Here is an 18,716-nt window from a genome sequence, read left to right as displayed (position 1 = left end):
TCAAAAAATCAAAAAAATCCTGTGGCTCAGGATTGTCTGAACAACATTGTTCTGGGACTTTTCTAGGTTGCCAATACTTTAATAAACCTAACCTTGCTTTGCAATTAACATCAAAACTGACATCCAGGGATTTCAAACCTTCTTTTGAAATTTAATTCATTACCATAAGGTTAACCTTCCCCTCCCAGGCAGTCTCCCCCAGCAGCAGAATGCTTTAATCTGAGGAAAGAGCTTGAAGCTTTCAAACCAGACAGGCTGGAGGATGCTTCCACTTACTCCCACTGTATTTTTTTCTCACTGAGTTCTCTCCTCATCATCACTTTCAGCTTTCTTTTAAAATATATTCTATTTAATTTGGATTTTGTCTCTAGAACTGCAATTTATTGCTACCCTTTTATAAAAAAACAAACAACAAAACCAAAACCCAACCCAAACCAAAACAATAAAAAATCATATTAATCTTTCCTACAGTTCTGTCTGGAGGGTAAATTTCTTTTAATCACTTTCCTGAGCATAATTTAGGACATGTAATTATACCTCAAAACAAAAGGAAGTGAATCACTTAATACAATTCTTTGATTTTAGGAAATACTAAATATAGTTAAAGTTTTCTCAATACTTTTTTATACAGCTGTTGTTGCCAAAACCAGAAATGCTTCTTAGGGGAGAATAAACAAGATGGTGTGCCACTTGTTACAGAACAGTCTTTCTGAAACACAGAATTGCTGTCTGGAGGGATTATGGTCCATGTGTAACAAACATGCTGCAAAACAACACAGTTGGGTTCTGGCACACTGCTACAGTCCTACTTTCAGAAAAAAAAAAATCTCTTTTTTATCTGCTTTTTATTACAACATTCACCCTAGTTCATACTTGTGTCCTAAAAGCCAGACCTTCCTAAACCTGTGCAACTGTTGTTATGCACAAAAAAAATATTTTCTGTAAGACAAGCAGTGCCCTTTCCATAGTCATCCACTGGTCATCAGAATAATAACCTGCAGGCCATTTTCTCAGGGTCACTAGATCTATTTCTTAGGGTTTCCTTCCTTTCTTACCCTTGTTTTACAATATCTTGGAGCCCCATCAATGTCATATGTCTCAGCTACAATCTTTTTGGCTGATGAGAAGCTGGTTTGCTCTGATGTTTCTCCCAAGGGTTGCTCACCACCCATGCGAGCATCTCCCTCCCACTGATGACCCATCATCCTGATTTTGCAACACCCTTATTCATTAACAATCTTTCTTAATTTTTCCATTCTCACTTCCTAAGGTACTGTAGTGAGTACCATACTCTGATTTTAAAAATAAGTTTTAAATGTACTAATCAGGACTAATAGCTCTATTATAACCCAATGAATTTGATAGACTTGCAATGACTAGAGAAGGAGAATAAAATTGCAGATGAAGAACATATGCAGGAAACACAAGATGCTGAAAACCAACATCTTTTTTTCCGGAGATATTCACAATTAAGGACTTAATCAACCCTTCATATACCCTTCACTATGCTTGCAAGCAAGGACAAAATGAGCTGAATTTTGCCTTTGGTTAAGGATGTCAGAAAGACCCAGGGCATTGGTACTACATCATGCCTGCCTGGTGATACACAGGGAGAACTGACACTGCCAGTAGTACCAGTGAGGAACTATCATTAGGCACTTTTGGAGCCCAAATCCACTTTTCTAGGCAGACATAGGTGTGTGGGACAAGACCCATGAAGGGCATAGGCATCACAACACTGAGATGCTCAACAGACTGTTCCCAGGCACTCACTCTCTCATATAACAAAGTGAGGGATTTGGGATCCCTAAACAAAGTTTCCTGAAAACAGGAGCCACAAACCAGCCCAGTGGGTGAGGAGCCACTTCTCTGGTTGCTGAGAAATCCCCAGGTGGTGTCAAACCTCACCCTGCTCAAGGCTGCCTGACTTGGAGAACATTCCCAAGCCCATGGGTGGAGAGCCCTATTCCCACCCTCTGCTGGAGTATCTTTTTCCCACAGCTCACAACCCCGGGATGCAGGAAATGGGAGTTCATATAATTCCTAAGAAAATATTGCCTACACATGCAAGGGCTGCTTTCCATTTTTTTTTCTTCAGGGGGAAAAAGGAAGATGCAGAGCATCTGAACTACAAAACTCAGCACTTTGAAAAGCTTTTCTGGTTCTGTTTCTTCAACAAAAAAACTCAACAGAAGGGGAAATTTATATAAAATTTTGGCCAAAGGTCTGTTCTTAGTCAAAAGGAAGTTTTCCCTTCTTTTGTCCCCATAAGCTACCAAGTGACTCTTGCTGTTCAAGGAATAACTTTGTACACCACTAAAACCCCCTCTGCCTCTTAGTTAAAATGCTATTGGGGTGAGCAAGGCACAAGCAGCAATACCTCACCAACACTGCTGAAGACAGTGGTAAGGAAACAGCCATTGCAACATGGTTATTGGTGCAAACAGGAGCTACTGAAGGGCCTGGTCAAGCTCTGCCACGTGCAGCAACTCTGTGCCAAGGACCATGGCAGAGAGGCCAAAGAGGAGCTTTCCCAAAGGGTAGGATGCTTCTGCAGCCTGTGGTCACCAAGATGAATCTGGTCCTCTCACCAGTCTCCCCAGCATCCCACCTTCTCCCTGCTCACTCCCAGGGATATTATATGACATCAAAAGAGACAAACAAGCCAACTCCAAATGACAACCCTCCAGGAATGTGTCTGTACCCTGTCACTGCTTCACACAACATCACTACCTACAGGTGGTGGGCCCACCAGTCCAAGATCAGTCCAAGCCCTTGGGTGCCTGAAGCAGGGAAGAAAAAGCTTTTTGAGGTGGGCTTTCCCCCTCATCCCCTTTTTCTGTCTTCTTTGAACTCTGACAGAAGTTTTTTTTTTTTCTCTGGATTTTAATTAATGTGCTCGCAAAGTCACACAGAATGTGAAGTAATGAATGTGACAGGCAATTTTTGTTGTCTGATTTTTTGACAGTTGTTGGGAATGAAACTCAACTTCTGGCTTTTTGCCAAAAAGATTATGTTCTATTTCACTTAAGTATGCATTTTTCATAAGCAACTATTTTACATTGCAAACTCCGGGCTCTTATTCCAGACACACAGACGATTTTTAATAAAGTTTCTTCCAAGATCTCAGCTGGCTTTTAAGTCCATGGCTGTTCACCTAGAAATGCTGTACTTGGAGAACTGCACACAAAGGTATATTCATCAGGTCTGGCGCAGTTCTCACACTAAAATAACCTTTTAGAAGTTAAAAAAAAATAAAATGCATTCATAAAAATGAACCCTTTTGAGGATACCACACAATTATAGAGAACCCATGCTCAGTCTCAGAAGGCTGTGATCGTGACCTGCGGCTGGGCAGGAAATGATTTTCCTGCCTTGCAAATATTCCTGGGATTTTAGAAATTACTCCCATTTCCATATGAAGAAAAAGAGTTATTTTACAGCTTTCCTTTAAATGAAAGAGTGGAGAGACAGGCAGACAGCCCACAGGGCTGTGGTTAGGGCTCTCACCTAGGATCAAAGAGATTGAAGCTCAGAGAGCTGCACTTTGATTTGCAGAGGGGACTGGGGCACTGGGCTCTCAGGGGCACCAAGCATTCCTTAGGCTGCTTGGCTTTTTCAGCCTTTTTGGTTGGAGATTTTGGGTTTTGTACAGACAGTTACTGTTCATAAGATCGGGGGCTTGAACTTAATTAATCTCCATGGGAGGCTGATGCCAAAACCATCTGCTTTAGGTGCCCAAACTGGTTAGGTGTGACAGGTACAAGTTAGATGGGTAAAACATCACAAGGTGATTCAGCTCACCTAAATTCACTGTCTAGACTCCTGGCAGCACCCCTGGGTAGAATCTGCTGTTTCTGAGGCTGTCTGGAGTGCTCATGACAGGAGCTACCTCTGTCTGCCCACGGTGGGCATCTCTGAAGGGTGACTTCATGATAGGGACATACCAAAAACCAACTAACAGGAACAGGAACATGTTCTGGGTGTGTCTCATGTCCCTTGGGTGCAATCAGAAGGTCCCTGCTCCACTAGGAGTTGGGAAAACTGAGTTTGCTTTGGTGGCTGAGTGGGTCCTTCTGCACAGTGGCCTAGGAATCTGCACCTCACCCACATCAGTCCTTAGAGGGACATGACCTAGCATTCAGGATAAAAACTGGGCTAAAATAGAGGTGTTTTCTCTCCTTTATAAAGAAACGATGCCATTGTGGTGGGAAAAGTCATGGAATCAAAAGAAGAAATGACCTGAATTGGGTACAAGGTAGTCTCTTGGGAAAGAAGGCTTTGTGGCTCAGTCCCTACACCCAGCACTGTCTATGCCCCTTGTTAATGGTGAAAAACCAAATATAGAATCATAGAATGGTTGGGGTTGGAAGGGACCTTAGAGATCACCTTGTTGCCCTCAGGATCTTAAATTCCATCATTTTGTGGTCACTGCAGCCAAGGCTGCCCTTGAGCTTCAGATTACTCCCCAGCCCCTCCTTGTTGGTGAGAATCCAGCATGGCACCTTTTCTCTTTGGTTCATCTACCACTCAGGTGTTAAAGTCCTGCTTACTCTTTTCTCACGTGCTTCTTACATACCTATTTGCTCACTGGGCCAAAGGAAGACCTCCAAGTTTCTCCACATCCAGAAGTTTCCCTTATTTAAAAGATTTTTTGCAGGTGTTCACAGATTCCCAGTGTCACGGAAAGCTGAGACAGGAGGGGATCCACACAATCTCCTGCATACTGTAGGAAACTATCACATAAATTCCTCAGCATGAGACAAGTTTGAAGAAACAAAACACTGCATTTCATCATTTGCTTTTTAACCCCTTTTGTTCTTCTCTGCTTATTCTCTTTTCCACTAAACAAGGAAATGAAAGTGCAGGAAAATAAAAATATGAGTGGAAAATTCCTGTTTAATAGTGCTTCAGTTTAGGTTGTTATTCTGGTGAGAAGAGAAAAGCACTGAAGAAATTCCGGAAGAAACTATTTTCTACATGTACTTGTTGACTTTGATTAAGTCAAAGTAATTTTCAAGTCATGAAGTTCTCTTGTACTCAGCCCCCTCACTGGGACCAGCCCTGCTGGTGATACTCCCTCAGCCATACCCAATTTTAAGGCCCAGTCCTCAAAAAGGAGGCACAATAAGGGGTTAAGGCATTCTCATATTTTCCTGTAGTTGCTCTAAACTCTCTCTGTAAGTAGTTCTGGCTGGGGATACAGTCTCAAACTTGCTCTTGAGGTGACAGGATAATGAATGAAATTTAACAGTGCACGATTTTAGATGCCTCTCAGTAAAGAAATTAGCATTTCTTAATGAATTTTCCATTAATATCTCTCGGATAAATTAAAACACACAGCAAATAAGGGTGTCTTTGCATGCACAGATTTTTTAGATCCTCCCAGCTGCTTATTGTGAAACCACTGCTAGTATTTTTTATAATATTGTTTTTTAAAACTCATTATTGCCCAGTCAAATTTGATATTCCATTTAAAGTGAAAGCAACTTATATTTCAGATTGCTCAGAGAAGACAGATAGAAAGAAAGATACTCTGGATATACAGGGCAGGATGATACTTCCCTCTCCTGGGGCCAGCAGGACCACTTCATGAGCACATCATCTGGGTAGGTCTGGTCTGGCCAGCAGCATCTGGGACCTCCACCCCCTGCTCACATCTGCTTTGTCTATGAATACATTTTTTGAGGTCCTTTCTTTGGTTTCTTAGCTCTCAGAAGTGGTCTACATCCGTGGCTTGGGTGAGTAGACTCAAAATGTAATGAAAGAAGCAAAATTTAGCCCAGTAATGACAACCCCAAGAAAGTCCTTAATGGGAACATCTGAGAACATTGCTTTGGTTGGGTTTACTTCCAAAATCCTCAAACATAGCTTGGTCTTGGACTTTCATCCTTCAGAGAAAGGCTTAGTCAAGATATTCTGTAGAGATATACAAAGTGAGATGGGTGGACAACACCAAAACATAAAAAACCCTGAAATCCCCCTCTTATTCCTCCCTACTATTTTCACTCAGCTGCCAAAAGGCAGGAGGGCTCCTGCATGGAGGATCAAGTAATGCTACAGTAATCACTTCAGGGTAGTATGGGGGGAAAAATAAATGATTTCTCTAGGGGATGAAGTGACCCTCACTCTTTAATTCCATTAACTGCCCTGTTTTCCCAGTCATTCTTCAGGCAGCAAGAGAACAAAAAGGATCCTTTTCAAATGGTGAAAAGGGACATTGCCAAAAAGAAACTCCTGAAGAAGTTTGACTTAAGGTACAGAAGATGCAGCAGCTAAAATTATTCTTGTTATTTAGGTTTGAACAATAATATTTTTGTTGTATATGACACAGAGTTTAACTGAATGTTTACAGAGAAGAGCTTGTAGGTGGGGTATAATCGGCACAAAAAGGGATGTCCTTTATTTCTGTTTTAATGCTTGCTTTTTTTCTTTTTTTATCTTGCCATTAGTGCCATCATCAGCTTTTGCACAGTCACTGGATGGAGGACAGGCTGTTCACATGCACAGAAATCCACACACGCAAAAGCCAAGTGGTTGTTTCCATAATAACCATCACTCATTCAAATGACAACGTTATTATCTTTAGCCTGTACACAATTTCCAAGCACATCATAGGTTATGAATCCAGTTTTGCAGCACTCCTTCAACTTCAGTGCTGTGTGGAGTATGAGTAAACAAAAAAAAACAACAAAAAAGTATTTGCTTCCCTGGATTTCCATTCACGCTGATCCTAGAGAGCAGAGAGGAGATTATCATTATCATATTATCGTGCAACTATATCATATTATAATATGATATCATATCATAATATCATATTATCATGCAATGTAATCCTTAGCCAGGAGCCACCGTGCCCTACGTGGGTGCTTCTGGGGCCTTCTCTTTTGAATATCAATAATGAGATACTGTAGTCACCCTCACCTTATTCATCTTCATGGGTCAAAGGTTCTGATTATGATAGTGTCAAAATCTGTAATCCCTGTCCAAGAACATTTCCTAGATGTCAAGTTTCCCATGAGCTTGGAAGTAAGGAGTAAGCTTTGTAAAATAAAATCCCTTTGCTTTTTTTAAAAGAAGTTGCCCATTTCTAAATAGTTGCTGATCCTCAATCAGTGTCCTTTGCTGGACATTCTTTGTGTTCTTAAAAAGAACTATTGAGAATATCCTGAACACAAAGGAGTGACCACTATATCTCCAGAATATCATTTTATGACTAAAAAAACTATGATAGACCCTTGGGTCTCAGGTGATGCCAATACAGCTACTGCACTTCCACTTTATCTGCAAGATCAGGACAAGTGTTTTTTCCCCTAAGGAGAAAGGGAATTTGCAATCCACTGAAATAGCAGCAGGGAGCCAACAAACTTCCTGTAATTTCAGTAGGTACCCATCAGTGGGGATGCATTGCCTTCCCACTTGTTTTGCCCTCTAGGAAAGGAACAGGGAGAGTGTGAGATGTCTTAGAAATGTATTTGATGTATGTATTTGAGATCTATCACTGAAGTCACCTACCTAAGCAATGGGCAGGTTCAGTTTCACAGCAGTTCCTTCCTTTTTGCAGGAATGTTGGTGTGAGGGGTCTGACCATGCCACCCTTTCTCACCAGGAGTAATCCCTGAACTTCCCAGGATCTGCTAGATGGGTGTGCAATGTGGAACTCTGCTTCTCTCTTAGCTCATGCCCAGACCTTCATTTGATGCACCTGGCAGTATGTTCAGTGACTTCAGAGCTCCAGTGAGTAACAGGACTGAGCATTCAGCTTCAAGACAGACACTTCCATGCCAATGCTTCCCTGTATGGAACATGCTCCCTTTCAGTGGGTAACAGCAAAGACCCCACTGGCATTGCCAGCAGACATCTCCACCGTCTCTCTCAGTGAGTTTCTTTCATATTTGAAGTCTCTTCAGCTCTCTGAGCTCCTTTCAAACACAGAGTGAGCAGCATCTGTGCAGAGGCAGATGTTCACCTTGCTAAGATCCAGGAGATTTCTTTTAGAAAGACACAAACACCCTTATTGACGTCATGGTGCTCACCTGAAAATCAGCCAGGTAGTTTAAAGGCAATCCCAATAAACTACTTCATCATTCAAAAGAGACAAGGCATATGCAACACAGAGTTAAACATTGCAAAAAAGTCACAAACACCTAATGGCAGTGCAGAAAGCTGTAGGAATTGTGCAATAATGAAATAATAATTAAAAGGACATGTAATAATTGGGCCAGAGAGGGAACAAAAAGGAAGGAAGCAATTGACTGAGAGCTGAACATTTTTGGCAGATGTCTCTGGGATGTTTTCTCCAGTACTTCATTAAATAACCCAAAAGACAAAGACTTCTTCTGACTAAGAATGCTTCATCACCACAATCATGTTCCCACATTCAGCAACAGCTTTGCTCAACTTCAACTGATTTTTCTTGCATCAGAAATGTCCCAGGGCTCTTACATCAGGCTGGCTGTGGACACAGCTGTAAAATCACACCCTTCTCTACTCAATATAAGGCAAAATATTTATTTTAATAGCGCTGGCTAGGCCAGTTTCATTCATACTTGAATCAGCAGTTTATTTCTAGGTCTTTTCACTGACCACTCATTCATCACTTCAAGCCACAGAGTTCAAAGAGCTGCTGGAAGGCAGACTTCAAAAACCAGCACAAGGAGAATGGCAAAGCCCAAGGGCCAGCCTGTCAGCCTCAGCTGGGACCCTGAAGAAGATACTCTAAGACACTCCAGGAAAGATTCCAACAGTAACAGACACCGTAGGGCATTCATTCAGAGGCAATAAAATAAAAATAAAATAAAAATAAAAAGCACTGGTTGAGTCAAAGAAGGCCCAAGCCACACTCAACCCCCTGTCCTGATGTCCCTGGTGATGGAGAGCTGGTGATGGTTTAGGGGACCAGGCGTATTTGGGTCCTGTGATCTTCCCTGAGGAGTGGCTACACACAATCCATCACACCCAATGCATGGATTTGGGTTTGGAGGTTTTTTGGGGGCAGTATCTGGTGTAGGTGACAGAGGAAGTTGTACCTGTTTTCTAGTAGCTGTTTTTTGTAGTAGTTGTTATCATTTCACAGCTCTTGTTCTCCAGACATGAACTGCATCAAAACTGCCCCTGGCTTCACAATGCAGAGAGACAGAAAAAGGACTGCACAGAGGGAATTTCCATCTCTGCCCTGCTAGACATCACTTCACATACACTGTAAGAGAAGTCTGTAAATGATTTAAAGTTCAGAAGTTCAGAGCAGTGTTTTAGACCAGTGCTGTATCTTGAGGGTATATTGCAGCAAGTTCCCATGTACAGGAATACAAAGAGAATCAGATTCCTTCTTCAAATAACTGCACTGTACAGGTAGGAGAAGTAAAAGTGACAGCACAAAGAGGCTCTGATTTGGAGCAAAGAATATAGACACCAAATATGAGTCTAGGTAACGCCAGCTCCCAGCAGACATCCAGTTTGACACATGCCCACACCAGCTAGGCAATTTTTTCATGCGGAATCCTTTTTTCCTTTCTACATTCTGTTATTTTTCAGACCTCCCTTTCCAAGCAGAGTGGTTTACTCTGATGCATCTCCTGCCCCAGTCCTTCCCCAGTCCTTCTCTGATCCAGAGCTGCACTCATATCAAGAAAAACATTTTTATCCTGTTCTCTACCTCACCATTTTGTAACTATATTACCATTCCCAAAATGGTTAGATTCTCCTGTTAACTGTCCAAAAAGAGTCTAGGCCCTAGTCTACTTTCTCAGTTCTTCTTGCAAATATTTTGCTCAACTTTCCAGTCTCTCCTCCAGCCTCTCCTGCCCTCCAGTACAGCTAAACATTTCATGAGGCCAAACTCTTTTGATACATTAGAAATTTGTCCAGTGCCCATGACTAAAGCCAGCTGGAACACAATTTCAAAAAGGAAGAATTTGAATCAAGCAGTAAATCTGTGATTTTCCAGCAAGCCACACAGTAATCTGTGGCCACAACTGATTTAGTCAAACCATCTATTCCCCTGACCAGCAAAGTCTGAAGTCTTTTTCTCTGGAGAGCTACACTGGAAGAACTTCTGATACCATACTCTTGCACTCAGAAGACCCTGAGCTAGGAAACATTAATCCTAGCTGGAAAAGTACTTATTATACAGTAGTTTCTCAGATGAAAAGGACCAGTATGGTTTCCACTTTGGGAACATATTGATCAAGATAAGAAATGATAAGATAATAAGATAATAATAAGATAAGAAATAATTAATTATACAACTTTTCTGACATATTATACAAATGGAGAAAATGTGCCTATTTGAAAACTCAGAAATATGTGTCTTGGAACAAACCCAGATGCACCAAATGTCTATTTTTAAACTCAGGGACTCATGAGAAGAGACCCACAGTTTTTAGTTACAGAAGCCTAAAGTGTTAAATAAACCCAGAGTAGGAATGGCTCTGACTGGATCTGTGCAAACTGACCTCCAGAGTTGAAAAATGACCCTCAGACTGCAGAAGAACATTGTATGTGGAAGGAGGAGATCTGCTTGGAAGAGAAGAGGAGTGCTGGATGATGTGATCTCCAGAGGAGACCTTGCTTTTGGTGTCTTGCTGTGTGAAAGTTGCCTGCATTACAATTTTGGGCCAGTATTCTCTGGAGGGGAACAGTCTGACACAAGATAACTACCTGTGGCTGTATGGAAGAGGCAATAGTGATGATGAGGAACAGGCACCCCAGCTCTATGCACAGTGCTCTGGCTCCCATCTTGTGTGGGTGGATTTCCTTGGAGCAGACATGAAACGCTCACTTTTTTAATAAACCATTTTGCAATGGTTGTGTGGTCTGTGGTTAGGTCACACCTCATTTATGGAGTCCCACAGTCACTGCTGCACTCAGCTGCCCAGATGTCTGAAATTCCCACTGCCCCATTCCCACTCTGCCTTCATATTTGGTCCCCTGGATGCTCTGCTTCCATATCTGAGCACATTTACCTCCATGGGCACTACTGCCAAATGTGCACTCAGGCTGTGAGACTGATCAAACTAACTCCCTTTTTTTTTTTTTTTTTTTTCTCTTGGGTAAAGTTAATTGTGAATCCAAGCCCTGAACTAAATGGCAACAAATTTTCAGGAATCTGAAGTACAGACCAGACATGAGACTCAAAGCTCAGGTCAGGTCCATTGCTAAATGTTTTGCACAAGAAATGTATTTAATCAGATGAGAATCACACACATGCTAATGAATTCAGTGAAACAAATGGCTTTGCAATTACTGCCTGTGCAATACCCAGTAATTGTCAGACAAAGGATGGCAACAAGCAGAGACTCACATAAAATTAGATTAAAAACTTTAACTCTTAGTGCATCATACAGACTGTTTCCATGGATCTGTAATGACCCAGGGAAAGAATTTGCAATGGAAAGCAAAGAGGCTTTCTCTGAATTTGCAGCAAGCAGCTCACCACTGTTCAGGCTGCTAACACTAGATACAGACAGATGACATCTTCTGAGTGCACATCATCCCTGAACTCTGATTTATGTTTACAGGCTTAAGAAGGATTTATCTTCAGAGCCAGCTCAAGGAACATTATGTAGAAGGGGAATGAATAAAGCAAGAAAGCCATAAATTTCTCTTTCAATACAAAGAGCTGGACCCTGAGTAACCATGCAGCAGCTGAGAATTGTGTAGAGCACACCAGGACAAGCACTGTGATCTATGGTAAAAAGCTTTCCTAAATTACTCATTAGCATTTCTTGATACTGCCATATCAATAGGACTGGGGAGGAATACATTTATGTATAATGAAAAAATACTACTTTTTAAGTCAACAATCTGTTTTAAACCACATCCTCACTTGACCAATTGACAAGCTAAGAAGTTAGTGTCTGTGGAGAGAAATGCCCATTCTCCTACTCTCCTTTAAACCAGACCCGCTGCACAGACTACCTGGAACTAATGCTGCTTTTCACTGGCATAAAAGGGATAAATATTGGTATATTACTATAAATGTCCAGTGCAGCTACTGGAGCAGAAAGGTGTTGAAAGAAGTAGAATGTTGTGGGGTTCTTTTACTCTGAAGAACACAAACAAACTGGCAGAAAGGACTGGATAAAGATCTAGGATACATAATGCTGCCTTAATTATATTTCCTATTTAGGTTTCATCTCCTAGTGATAAAGTCTTAGTAGCTCACTCTTGCCCCAGATTGTTTCCCCTGTGCTTCAGTATTGCATTAGAAAGGTGTTCTGCAAGCAAACCTTTGTAAATTTTTAGTCTAAAAAAATAAATGTCACTGGTAATAGCCCTATGGGCACATACAAAAAGAAAACCACTCCCTTGAAGGAGTGTTGTCTAGAGAAAGGAAACACATGGGAAAGCAACAAGGATGTTGTACCTGCAGAAGCTCTAAATGAGTAATCTTTAAAATTTCATTCCTCTCCTGCAGGATAGAGAAGGTAATGAGTAAGAAAACCCAACTTGGTGTGCTCAGGAGCACATCAGTTTATTTAGATGGAATAACAGTCCTTGTAGAACACAACAAACAGTGAGGAAGAGAAATAAATTCACCTGGGAGAGAACAGAAGTCAAAAAACCCAAAGAAAGTGCTTATGCTAGAGCCAGGCCTAACCTAAACCTGTTCTTCCTCCAACACAGATTCAAGCTCACGAAAACACAGCTGACCTCTGAAAAATCCTGGCCAAGTATTTCTCAGAACCCTGTGCTGCTGAAGACAACAATTTACAATCCTGAAAGGGCAGTAGCACTGTGAAAGCCAACTGCAAACTGTACCAACACACGCTCTCAGGATGTTCTGGATTCAAGCACTCGGTCCCTTCAGTTCTTTACATATATTTAAAGATATCTTTTTTTTCTGCTTATTAGTACTGATAAACCAGAGCTCAGCAATCCATGGCATGTTGCCATTGTGCTGGACCAAGGCAACTGGAAACAACAGATTAACAACTTCAAGTTAATAAAACCCTAAAAACACAAATAGGTGGCCTTCTCTATTGCCTGTGGCCCTGTTCTGTAGCAACATTAGTGTGTCTTCAGAGAATAAATAGGGCCATATAATGGCAATTATTGTCAGGGACTCATTGCAGACATGACCTCACCCTCAGGACTTGGAATCTGCCCCCGGCTGGCCTGGAGTTAACAAGGAATTTTAATGACAGGGTGTGAGGGTCTGGCCAGGCTTGCTACCTCTTTTGCAAAATAGAAACCCATTTTCTTGAGGCTGACTGAGGCTGGTTGCTATCTCAGGTCCCCTTAGTGCCTGCAAGTGTCTGGTTTGGGTGTGACAGATAGGAAAATGCTCACACCCAGTGCTCACTTACTGTGTGCCAGCCACTAGATCTGAACACCTTCATTTTGTCAGTCAGAAACCCCTGCTTAGGGCTAACACTTGCTTTCCTCATGGATCTGGATCACCTGTTGGCTCTTACATCCCAAATAACAGGACAATCCACCTATAGTTGTGTGGCTGCTTATCTGCTAGGAACCCCCATATTACCCAGCATTTCATTAAGGCTCAGGAGCACCCAAGGGACAGGAGGAAAGGGGTAAATACCTGGCAGTGACCTGCTAAGCCTGCTGACACCTGCACCCTCCAGGAGCAACTCTGCCCAAGTGTGGTGGGAAGGCTGCTCTGCTGTAAGGCACAACCATTCTCAGCTCAACTAAGAGATATCTTTCACTTATTCCGTGGAAAGCTACCTCCAGCTCCCACTTGGCACCAGCTCTAAGTATCCCCAGGACCCAGTTTAACTGGTGAAGCCTTCATTTTATCAGCCCCTGGCATTAGAGTCCATTAACCTCAGTGAATTACCATGTAGTCCCCATCCATCAAAATGTCTGGGTACCTGATAAAATAGTTATTTCTTGGCTCTGTCACTACGTGTCAGCTCTGCAGCTAAATCAGTTATTCAATATGATTAATCCACTAGATCCCACTGTTGTGTCTGGCCTGTCAACCTGAAGATGTGGTCAGGAAAGTTCCCAGGAACATCAGAGACAACAGCAATGGCACCGACAAAGCACAGACTTGCTGGGTATGCCAGGACCATCCAGGAAGGTTCAAATTCCCACCACTCTCACAATGATGTGGGAGCACAACCTAATTTGAGGACAGTGAACTTTGGCAGGAGGCAGAATGGACAGGAACCACTGAAGGGGCAGTGGTTTCACTATTTCACAAATAGTTCTTACTCAAGTGAACTGAGAAGATGTGTGGTGACAGAGAGTGAAGATACGAGTGTTCAGATCTCATGACGAGCATCAATACCCAGAAGTACCATTTCTCTCTCCTGGTGAAATGCCTGGGATCTCCTAGTTCTATACCATCACTTTGATTTTAGGCTTGCTACAACAGAATTCTACCTCACAACCTTCAGGGCTGCATGATGCCACAGACAGCACTGACTGAATGGAGCAAGCCAGTCTTAGATGGCCTCCTGTCTGCTACCCAGATGGCACCCCATCTCCATCCAGAACTGAAGAACAAGCTTAGGTGGTACCTTTCTTCCTTCACTGCTATCTAATCTTCCAACCCATTCATCTGCTATGATGAATGAACATCCTCTAGTTCAGCATGTGCTAGTGAGGAGCAGGCTGAGGACCCAGCCCCACAGCACTGGTGACAGAAGAAAGAATTCAGCACTGAGCATCCATACAGGATGATTTATACTGGGGGATAGGGAGGTTCTCACTGTTCATTCTTCACTCTTTCCTGGGTTTGATCAATTACAAGGATCAGTGGCATGAACTTCAGATGTACAATGCTGAGTATTTCCTTAAGGTCACGGGCAGTAATTGAAAGTCGACTTTTGATGCTCACATTAAAAATACTGCTAATAGAGGACTGCTCTGAAATCAGCCCAGTATGATGTCTTTCAGACTGGGTAATAATGAATATGAGTGACTTACTCGGTGGAAAAAAAATACATAATTTGGCTGGTCATTTGCTTTTGTTCATCTTTTGTTGGGGGAATGGGAGGAGAGACAAGTCCTGTGGCAATAGTCTCGAGCAGGCCATCTCCGTTTTAAATCTGCTGAGATGAAATATCTCCTTTCAACAACAAAGCCTGAACTCTGATCAAAGCCCAACCAGCAGCACGCCCTGCAGTGCCATACACCAGATCCTAGTGCCCAGGGGGATGTGAGACTCCCATCAGTCAAGTAACACAAGGACAGGAGAAAGCACTGTAATTTTCAGTTCAACCCAACAAACCCTGCAGCCTCTTGGCTTGCAGTAACCTGGAATGTATCCTGCAAGCAATTTGCAAGATGACTTTTCAAGCCAACCAACACCACAAGGCTCTTATTTGATATTGTTTTATTCTTCCATCTCTCCCTCGTGAGAGTTTCTTCAGGAACTCCACACACACGCTGCTGGGAGTGCAATTACAGGACAGTGTGTAGAGCAGAAATTCATTCAGCATCTTTTGGAGATCCCTCGTGTTTATGCAAGGGCCCCTGTGACTGTTTTGCTTGCACCCATGTGCCTGCAGTTATGTGAGATGCCTGGGCAAGAAGCTACCCAACATCTGAGAATAAAGTCTTGTTTTGGTCAAGCAAATACAGATGTGCAAAAATGTACAGTCCTGTGTTGCAATTGTCTAAAAAATACTGTTGTGGCATGAGAGTGTTACAACATGTCAAAGCACAGTGATAGTCTGTCTCTAAGTAATTACTTGTTTTCTGCATAGACCAAATCCCAGAAGGTCTTCTCCATTTTTACTGCAGTCATTTGTGTAGGAGAAACACTGCTGGTAACAGACCGAATGAAAAAGGTATTTTCTCTACTTAAAAGTCAGATAGCACAACTTACACTTATTTTGAAAGCACTATCTCAATTAAACGTTTCTGCAGGGTGAAAGAGGATGAAAAGGGTGCCTGCACCAGTCACTTGAAGGCAGGAAGGGTTTAGTAATAGACAAAATTGTCATTCCCACTCTCACCTTGCCCTTGTTCCTTTTATCTCCCCTCCAGCACCCAGCACAACCAAGTCTCTTGCTATCCAACCTTCTGCATTACCCACAGGACCACACCATGGTCAACAGCTTTACCAACCATTGCTACTGAGAAATTACCTCCCAAACAGGCAAGTCCCTCACAGATACCATGTCTGAAAATGGCAGGTTTATTTAGTCTCTTGTCTATCAATTAGGAGAGGGGATTTCTTCTGCCAGGCATTCTGGTTATAGTCACTGCGTGGAAAAATCAGGTGTCAATTTAGATGTAGACCCCAGACTCATACAGCACCTCAGCAGCTTTTACTTTTCTGCTGTTGGGTGATGGTGCAAGGGACAACAGGACAGTGAAAGGACTCTGAGCTGGTGAGGTGGATTGGCCAATTACTGCCCCAAAAGGAAATATGGCTGCAAATCAAGGCTGAGCTATGGATGGTTTATGGTATTTTGGTCAAAATATCTGTTCCTCTCTGTCTGTGTTCCAAGGTGGAATCAGGGCTCAAAGATTCAGTACAACTCAACACAAGTATGCTGGTTTTGGAAAGCAGTAACTGCTAATGTAAGTGTTTCCAAGTCAAAATTCTCTCTCCTACTTTTAAATATTTCAGGACAATGGAATCACCCACTGGTTTTGCTCTGTATCTTTGGTCTAGAAATATATTGATAAATTTCTTATCTATTTTTTTGAGTTTAATTATTTTAAGAAAGTGACTGAATTTGTTAGAGAGGTACATTTCCATGCACGTCAGTTCTGAAAGAGAAAACATTAAACCAAAAATACTGTCTCGTATTTGTCCATTAGCACTGAAAGATGACCTACCAAGCAATTAATAACATAGATTCAATCATCTGAATACTCAGCAGCTGGACTTAACTGCTCTGCTATGTTTCACTGAGATCCATAATATATAAAAATGTAGGTGCTTTTTCCAAACATAGATGCAGTTACCTGCAGAGCCACGTTGCAGAGAGCTTCCTGACATGGATATGTTATTTTATTTTCTGTAATATTGCATTTATCTGCAGGTCTGTGAATTCCCTTTGTGTCTGCTGTCAGCTGCCTGATAAACTCAGCACCACTGCAAAAAGAGATAAACTCTGCTGCAAGAGTTTACTGATAGCATCAGTGTTCAATCTAAGGCAAAGGCTAAATCATGGAAATCAACAGTTCCTGCAGAGATCTGAGATTATTTGGTTTCAGGAGAAAAGAAGCACTGTGACTTTGTATTGAAATACAGGAATTTAGAATTCAACTTTGCAGACAAATGTCACAGTGAGCAAAATGAGGATAGGGCAAAGGAACCTGGGAACTTGGGAGCAGAAAGACAACTGCTTGTGGCTTTAAAAAATAATTTGTTTTAATTTGTTTTAATAATTGTTATTTTATTAATATTATTAATAATATTATTATATAGTATATTATAAATTATATGCTGCATTATTTGTTGTTGTTGTTGTTATTATTATTCCATATATTTTCTCCACAAAGTTTCTCTTTCCTGTAGGTCTTTTAAAAGTTCTTTTTTGTTTGAGAAACACAATCTCACACTAGGCACACTCATCAAAGAGCTTATTTGTGATCTCTGACTGGGTAACAATAATTCTCAGGTTCATATTACCTGTTCCAGATTGATGGTTATAAGCTCAAAAAAAACCCCAAATCAAACCAAATGAAACCAAACCAGATCATTTTATGTGCATGATTTGTGATCATTGTTTAAAAGTTAAACAGTTCAACAGTTAACTCATACTGCCAAATATTCTTACAGAGGCAATATAAATAGCTGTAATTCAGTCAAGGGAAATCCAAAGCATATTTACAGAATCCTTCATATATTCTAAACAGCTCCATCTGGCTATATATTATTGACTTTCAATACAAAAAGTGCCAATAATAACATGAAGTGATGAGATCAGATACATTGTTATTTAGAAAAAACTAGATTACAGCCTAACTGCAAATGTTTTCTTACAGTTCGCTTGGCTGTTGATTGTTGACAGCATAAACTGTAGTTTCAGAAAGAAATCTTAGCCCCATCTGATCTCAAAATAATTTGTCTTTGATCCTAGAAAACACAGAATTTCAGCTCCATTGGTTCACCTGGATCCATATTGCCTTAATTGGTTCAGAAAATGGAAGTTTCACATCATGACTCCCAGTGCAAATCAGTATGGGAAATGTTTTTGGTGAATTATCCATACGGACCATCTACAGAATTGTTAATCATCCAAAATGCCTTTTTGCCTTTTATTTCAGCAAAAAGTTTCTGTATTTTGTCCATGCTCCTTAACTTTATAGACATCCTAGTTGTTTCCCAAGATTTCTAAGCATTAATTTTTCCTTTCTAAAAAATACAGCTGTTTTATGTTCTTTCTATTCAACTTTTTCCTCCACGATCAGCACTAGATTCTTGGCATTACAAGGTCTAGCTTTATCTGATAGCCATGTAGATACTAAGAAGGGCATAATTTTGAAAAGCTCATGCTCAAACAAAAGCAAATATTTCAAAAAGAGAAAGAGATTAATATCAAGACTAATACTAACTTTGTTTCTTATGGTGTCACCATCAGTGTCAGGAATGAGTATCACCCAGAGAACCCCACTTCAGCCACACACAACCAGTCCAAAATCCAATGCACTTGAGTCTGTTGTTTCCTATGGCCTAGATAATATCTTTAATGTCCTGGGTCTAGGCAATAAGAAGCTCTGGACACCAAAGGTCATCTCAGCTTCTTCAATCCAGCCAGTCAAGTGGCTGCAGTAGAAAAAGC

General features: G+C 41.4%; 1 long non-coding RNA gene across 1 annotated transcript; it reads left to right on the top strand.

Moving 5' to 3' along the window:
* Positions 1–6,097: 6,097 nt before the first annotated feature.
* Positions 6,098–8,331, top strand: LOC139795569 (uncharacterized). The gene is made up of 2 exons (XR_011725580.1): positions 6,098–6,257; positions 7,565–8,331. It is a non-coding gene; the product is annotated as an uncharacterized lncRNA (long non-coding RNA).
* Positions 8,332–18,716: the final 10,385 nt, after the last annotated feature.

The sequence above is a fragment of the Heliangelus exortis genome, chromosome 3, assembly GCF_036169615.1.
Source record: "Heliangelus exortis chromosome 3, bHelExo1.hap1, whole genome shotgun sequence".
Classification (NCBI taxonomy): Eukaryota; Metazoa; Chordata; class Aves; order Apodiformes; family Trochilidae; genus Heliangelus; species Heliangelus exortis.
The sequence above is the reverse complement of the archived record's forward strand: the minus strand, read 5'-3'. Positions and strand labels throughout refer to the sequence as shown.